The sequence below is a fragment of the Macadamia integrifolia genome, chromosome 7 (genome assembly GCF_013358625.1).
Source record: "Macadamia integrifolia cultivar HAES 741 chromosome 7, SCU_Mint_v3, whole genome shotgun sequence".
Lineage (NCBI taxonomy): Eukaryota > Viridiplantae > Streptophyta > Magnoliopsida > Proteales > Proteaceae > Macadamia > Macadamia integrifolia.
In genome coordinates this window covers 14,521,587-14,528,162 of record NC_056563.1, presented here as the reverse complement: position 1 = coordinate 14,528,162, position 6,576 = coordinate 14,521,587, and the positions used below count along the sequence as shown (strand labels likewise).

General features: G+C 33.4%; 1 long non-coding RNA gene across 1 annotated transcript; it reads right to left on the bottom strand.

Annotated features, from left to right (window-relative positions):
• Positions 1–220: 220 nt before the first annotated feature.
• Positions 221–3,315, bottom strand: LOC122085105. The gene is made up of 4 exons (XR_006142013.1): positions 2,668–3,315; positions 1,473–1,533; positions 400–489; positions 221–313 (listed from the first exon to the last, which is right to left on the bottom strand). It is a non-coding gene; the product is annotated as an uncharacterized LOC122085105 (long non-coding RNA).
• Between the last annotated feature and the right edge of the window lie 3,261 nt (positions 3,316–6,576).

Here is a 6,576-nt window from a genome sequence, read left to right as displayed (position 1 = left end):
TTTATGAAAGGAAATGCTATAGCTATAGATATTAGTTGCATTAAAATTCAACATGAATCTAAAATAAAAATTACATTCATCATCTGAATCCTAATATTTGATACATCAGAAATCTTATCTTAGAAAACTCAACTCCCTCAACAATTCATGTTGTATGTTAAGAAAAACGAAACAACTATTAGAGTACTAGTTTAGTGCTCTTTGTTGCTTGTATCTTTTCCAAATCCAAGCTTCCCAAGCTCTGTTGTTGGAGAAGTCTGAAAGGGTCTTTACCACATTCTTCATTAATTATATTTGAATCTTTGGGTACTTCCTACAATCAATATTAACAAAATTAACACTTCGTAATCATTTAATAAATACTTATATTGAAAAATCATAACTTTTATATCACTTTACCTTGTTAAAATGAAAAAGCATTATGGCTGGCTAAAAAAGAGTGCATCCTGTGTAGTGGTGACTCATGGTAACCATTAAAATCTCAGGTACCTATCACACATTTATAGATAATAAAAGAAATTATTCTCAATGTAAATATTAGTTAAAAATAACAATCAATAAATTATAAAAGACAATGAAAAATCCCTAAAAATAAAAGTAACTCTTAAGACAGGCATACTAAAATTTGTTTAATGCATGGAACTTCAAATATTTATATTTCATGTCACATCGATAGTAAAAGAGAGTGTGCAAGAGCTGTGATGTGAAACACAAGATGTAATTCTTAGAAGATTGATAAAAGCTTCTTTAATTGGGTTTTCATCCTATCAAACTTATTTGAAGAAAAAGTACTTGTTCAATTAAATTAAATATTTATTATCCACCCTAATTAGCAAAAAAAAATAAAATAATAATAAAGAAAACCCATTTAAGATTTACCTATTCTTCCACACAAGAATGAGCAAGCAACCAAGAACGAAGAGACCTATCACTGCTCTAATAATTGAAAAAGTACTTCCAAGCTGACTTCCGGGACTCATTTGTACGAACATTGTTAAGTTAATATAGATGTGAGAATTTTACACCACAATACAAATGATTTCTTGTAAAATTGAATGTTCAAATTTGGAATTAATGCTTAGGGACATGTCTGCTCAAGCCTTCCCTTGAGTTCAATTTCTACTTCAGTTGAATTTTCTATCTCTTTGTGTGTCATTTCAGTGTTTTTTTTTTTCATCCACACGAAGGGATTCATGGGTGCTAGGGTAGTCTTTTGAGAGCAAGAATGCATGTAGTTCGACAACCATAGATCCCCATGGCTGTAGCAACTTGATCTCTACTAATTGCTCCCATTAACTTAACACCTATTGAAATTCTATTAATCAAAGTGAAGGATGCAATGCATGTTCTCAACTGAAAATTCATTAGTTTTTGAGATCTACTGAGATTGAATGTGGCTTACAGATTCATCAGTTTTATTTCAATTCGAAGAAAAGAAAAACAAATTTTGACATAAAGAGTGAAATCCTCACCTTCTTTGGGTTCTCTCCACTTTCCCTTCCAAATGCTTCTTTGTTTATCCGAGTTGTTTCTCTGTTTCAACTCAAATCAAAGCAAAGATTAGTAGATAATGGAGAAAAAGGTTTCCGAAAAATAATAAAGCCAACCATCTATGATTTTTATAAATGTGAATGAAAAACGAAAGCTCAAGGAAGCGAACTGAAACAGAGTGTACGGTCTGAAAACTAATAGTATCTGAAAAAACAATGGTCCCATTTGCTACCCATCCGGTTCATTTAATGTTCACCCTTTGGCCATTGAACAATGAAGAATCACCCAAAACATGAGACCACATGCATAAATCATTCCTATTTTCAACAGAATATCTATAAATTTAAACTTGGGGTACAGACATATTGATACTTCATATACAAGTGAGATTAACAGCATCAATAGAAATGAATTCAAACCTTTTATTCCTAATGATAATAATGAGAAATGTAACAAGATTAGCATGAAAAACAATAACAACAGCTTAACTTAACTACACAATCAAGGAGTTGATCGCAAGAAATAGAAAAAGAACACTAACAAGGGGAAGGAATGAACTCTGTTCCTAACCGACCCAGGCCTCTCGAGTGATTGGCTTGGAGATTTGGTGTTATCTGTGGCCACACATGGCATTAGGTGAGCCACTCCAACTTGGCTCCCTCCATGATAAGAACAAGAAGATATAAATGGAGGGATACGGCAACATAACTGAGATGCTACATGGAATAAAAAAAAGAAACTAAAGATAAAAAATTCAAAAAACGAGCACACAAAGGAACACTGTTGGGAGTTGGGACTGATCATTGCTCTCAGCTTCCAGCAAAAGAAAATAGAGCATATTTCCCCCAAAATAAAGAATAGTGATAAGTTCGTGACCAGCCCATTTAATTGCTTGCAAAAGGGGGAAAAAAAACACTTCTCGATACAGAGAAGAACCTCCGCTCAAGTTGGTTCCCATTCATGATGGAATTTTTTAAATGAGTACAAATGCAACAGAAAATTGATGTTGGAAGAACAACTGTAATAAGCTGTTACGTATAGAGTATAAACCCTCTAGATTTAAGACTCTAACCAGTTTCATGGCTTCAAAAGAATTCATCATCCACATGTTTCTCTCAATACCTTAAAAAAAAAGAAAAAGAAAAAAAAAGAAATGAAGATGATTTGGTGTTGTACCTTGGCTTAGAGCAGTAGTTGGACTACCATGCATTCCTCCAGTGTGTTCAATGAACAAGAGCCGACGGTTTAGATAGCAGGGACACAAAGCCTACTGGAGATGTTTCATTATGTGCTTTTGAAGGCAAAGCCAGGCCTCTAGGGAGAAGATGCAGAGAAGACCATCGCAGAGGAGGAAATCGGAAATCCCAATTGTAGTTGGATCACATTCCCAATTCAATCGATTTTCTGTCAAATTGATGATTGCAGAGATTAAATAAGCTTCTATTGGTGATGCCGTGAGCAGATGCTATAACTAATCGGCCATGGCGGAGAATTGTAGCAGTTGCAGAAAGGAGGTGGAGATCACCCTCAGAACCATAGTGCCTACAACAGAGATCATAGGGATTCACCTACTGATCCAAGGGAGTATGCAGGAGATCCTTTCAGAACCAAAAAGGAAGGGAGAGGAAGAACGCTCCAGGAAAGGTAGGAATTTGGGAGAAGTAGAAAGGGATAGAGGTTAAGAAACTAAGCAGAAAGGATTCATGCTGCGGAGATTGGAGAAGAGGCTCTCAAGCTCTCAAGAAAAGTTTAGGATGTCGATCTCTAGTCTTCCCTTTCTATAGCATATCCAGTCGCCCTCCTTATCAATCACTGAGAAGTCGATCTCTACTCTCTAGCCCTTTTAATAATTTTAAAAGATGGAGTAAAGTTAGAGTTTAGGAGAGCAGGATTGGGAAAAAAGCGCGAGACTTCCGAATTTCATTCCAATGGTCTATTATGATATTTTTATAAAAAACATTACTTATTGGGGCGGAAATAAAAGCACCACTGTAGTTTTTCCCTCCGATCACTTTAGAGGCGGATACTAAACGGCCCCTGTAAGATAATTGATGGGGTTGAACTCGTCTGTAATTCCGATCTCGTATAATTTCGTACAATACTATCTTCAGACGGTGACACGTGTATTGATACCAATACAATGGTCCAGATCTGGTACAATTAATAAAACATTAAATCAATGAAAAAACATTTAAATTAGATTTGGGCTATTGTATTGGTATCAATACACGTGTCACCGCTTGAAGGTGATATTGCACAGAATTGTACGAGATCGGAATTGCAGACGATTTTTTTCCTAATTGATGCTTATATTTTAATAAAAAAATGAAAGCTATTGTAGCGGACCCAATAAACCGCCTTTATGGTGTATACTTTAGTGACAAATTATAAAGAACTGCCTTTAATTCCTAAGTTTTAAGAGTGGAATAAAAAAAGGTGCCTCTAATTATATATGTTTTGGGACAGATAAAAAAGTCGCCCCTAATACCAATTTTTAGGGCAGATAAAAACTAACTGCGTCTATAGTCTTTCTTATTCTGGTTGATAAAAAAACCGCCCCTAAAATCCACCCCTATTAACCCCTTTTTCTTGTAGTGACAAAAAAAAAAAAATCAATCGGTTTGGCTTCATTTCGATCAAGGGATTCGGTTTTTGTTCATGAATGAGAGAGAGTCTAAAACCAAATTGTTAAGAAACTTTAGTCCTCAGTTGATCTTGGTCCCATACAATTTCAATTTATATCAGTTCTTTAGTATCAGGTTAATTGATATAAATCAATTTATTTTCAAGATTGAAACACAATGAAAATTTTACATTCAAAACCTTTATTGAGGAAATTTTTGATAGTTTTTTTTTTTTAATGAAAATTTGTAATTTAGAAACTGAGAAATTTTAACACACTTGATCAGATTTGAAATTAATAGACAACTAGAATTAATTAAGGTGTACTAGATTATTTACAGAGAAATTATGCGCACAAAATAACCCAAGTCCTTATCAAGGTGGTTCAGTAAACATAATCAAGATTATATCATCATATCATGGTAAGCCTTTTGATAATTCACATATTATCGATTTCAACAATAAAAAAAGATAATGTCTAGTTTAAATTGTTCCATAACAAAGGATTCAAACAATGGAAAATTGAAAATTCTGAGTCTAAACCACCTAATTGTTTAAGCGGGATTCAATGATACTGATATCAGGTCTTCTAGGTGAAAATATTTTATTTTGAGGATCCTAATTGTTCAAGTGGGATTCAATGATACTAATATCAGGTCACCTATTGTTAAGAGACTTAGATTCTTGGTCGGTTTTGGTTCAATGCAATTTAGGCTTATTTTAGTTCTTTAATTAGAATCAAGTTAATGTTGGTTTAGTTCAGTTTATTTTTAGACCTGAACCACAATGGATTTTTTAGACTCAAAATGAAAAAAGACTATATAGAGCGCGAAAAGACCACACTGCACCGTCTTGACGTGCTTTGAATATGCTCCCGTGGCTGGGCATAGATTCATGCAAGCTAGCAGGTTTCTTATCCCACACACACACACACACACACACACACACACACATACACATTCATATAGATTTAACTATAATATATATTAGGGGTGGCAAACCCTAAACCGAACCGGTAAAATCTGTCAGATCGAATCGATAACAGCCCGGATCAAATCAAACCGAAGCCTTATTGGTTCGGTTTCGGTTTGGGTTTGGAGTATTGCAACCCCAAAATCAAACCAAACCGATACCAGATCAAACCCCGGCCCGAAATAGAAACCAAACCGGTAAGAAATCGAAAACAATCCAAAATTCATTAAAAAAATCAATATTTGCATAGTTTTGTATACATTTGTATGGAAATTCGAATCCAAACCGGATCAAAAAACCAAAATCAACCCGATTACAAACCGATATAAGAAATCGAAGACAAATTGAAACCAAGTCACACCAAAATTGGAATTTCCTTATTGGTTCGATTTCGGTTTTAGCATTCCCACACTGAAACCTACTCAAACCGATCCAGACCGACCCATTGACACCCCTAATATATATTATTTTTATTAAATTAAATTTGCAAAAAAAAAAAAAAATCTTAAAAAAACATGTACACTATTAAAATTAAAATTGAGAACATAATCTTTTCATCATAAGTTTATTTACGCATAATGTACTTTAAAAATAGTGAGTAATTGGAATCATAAATGACTGTCTAAACCCTAGAAATGAAACCCTGGACCTTGAAGCTCTAAATCGTTCCCTGTATCTCAACAAATGATTCAAACCACTAATAATTGAAAATATTAAGTTTAAATCACTTAATTTTTTAAGCGGGATTTGATGAATTGATATCAGGTCAAACAAATTTTCATGTGAAAATATTTCATTCTAAGAACCCTCAATGTTCTTGAATGATAAGAACGTAAAATTATGAGGGGACAGTGAAAATAAAAATCTTAAATCTAAACCGTTAAACTTTTCATTTGGGATCCGATGACTCAAGGTTTTTATTACTACGTTTTTTAACTGTAGTTTTGTTTCCATAGTAACAAGGATTTTTTTTTTACTGCGGTCTTAACTACTGTAGCAATAAGTAGCATATATTACTATGTTTTTTCTAATTGCGGTTTTATTTCTATAGTTACAAGATTTTCTGTTATTGCAATTTTTTATTGCGATTCGTTTTCGTAGTTACAAGATTTCTGTTATTACGCTTTTTAACTGTAGTTTTGTTTCTACAGTAACAAAGATTATTTTTATTGTGATCTTAACTACTGCAACAATAAGTAGCATATATTACTATATTTTTTCTAACTACGGTTTTATTTCCGTAGTTACAAGATTTTCTGTTACTGCGATTTTTTATTGCGATTCATTTCCGTAGTTACAAGGTTTCTGTTACTGAGCTTTTTAACTGCAGTTTCATTTCTGCAGTAACAAATATTTTTTTTTACTGCGGTCTTAACTAATGCAGCAATAAGTAGCACATATTACTACATTTTTTCTAATTGCGGTTTTATTTCCGTAGTTACAAGATTTTTAGTTCCTACGATTTTTTATTGCGATTTGTTTCCATAGTTA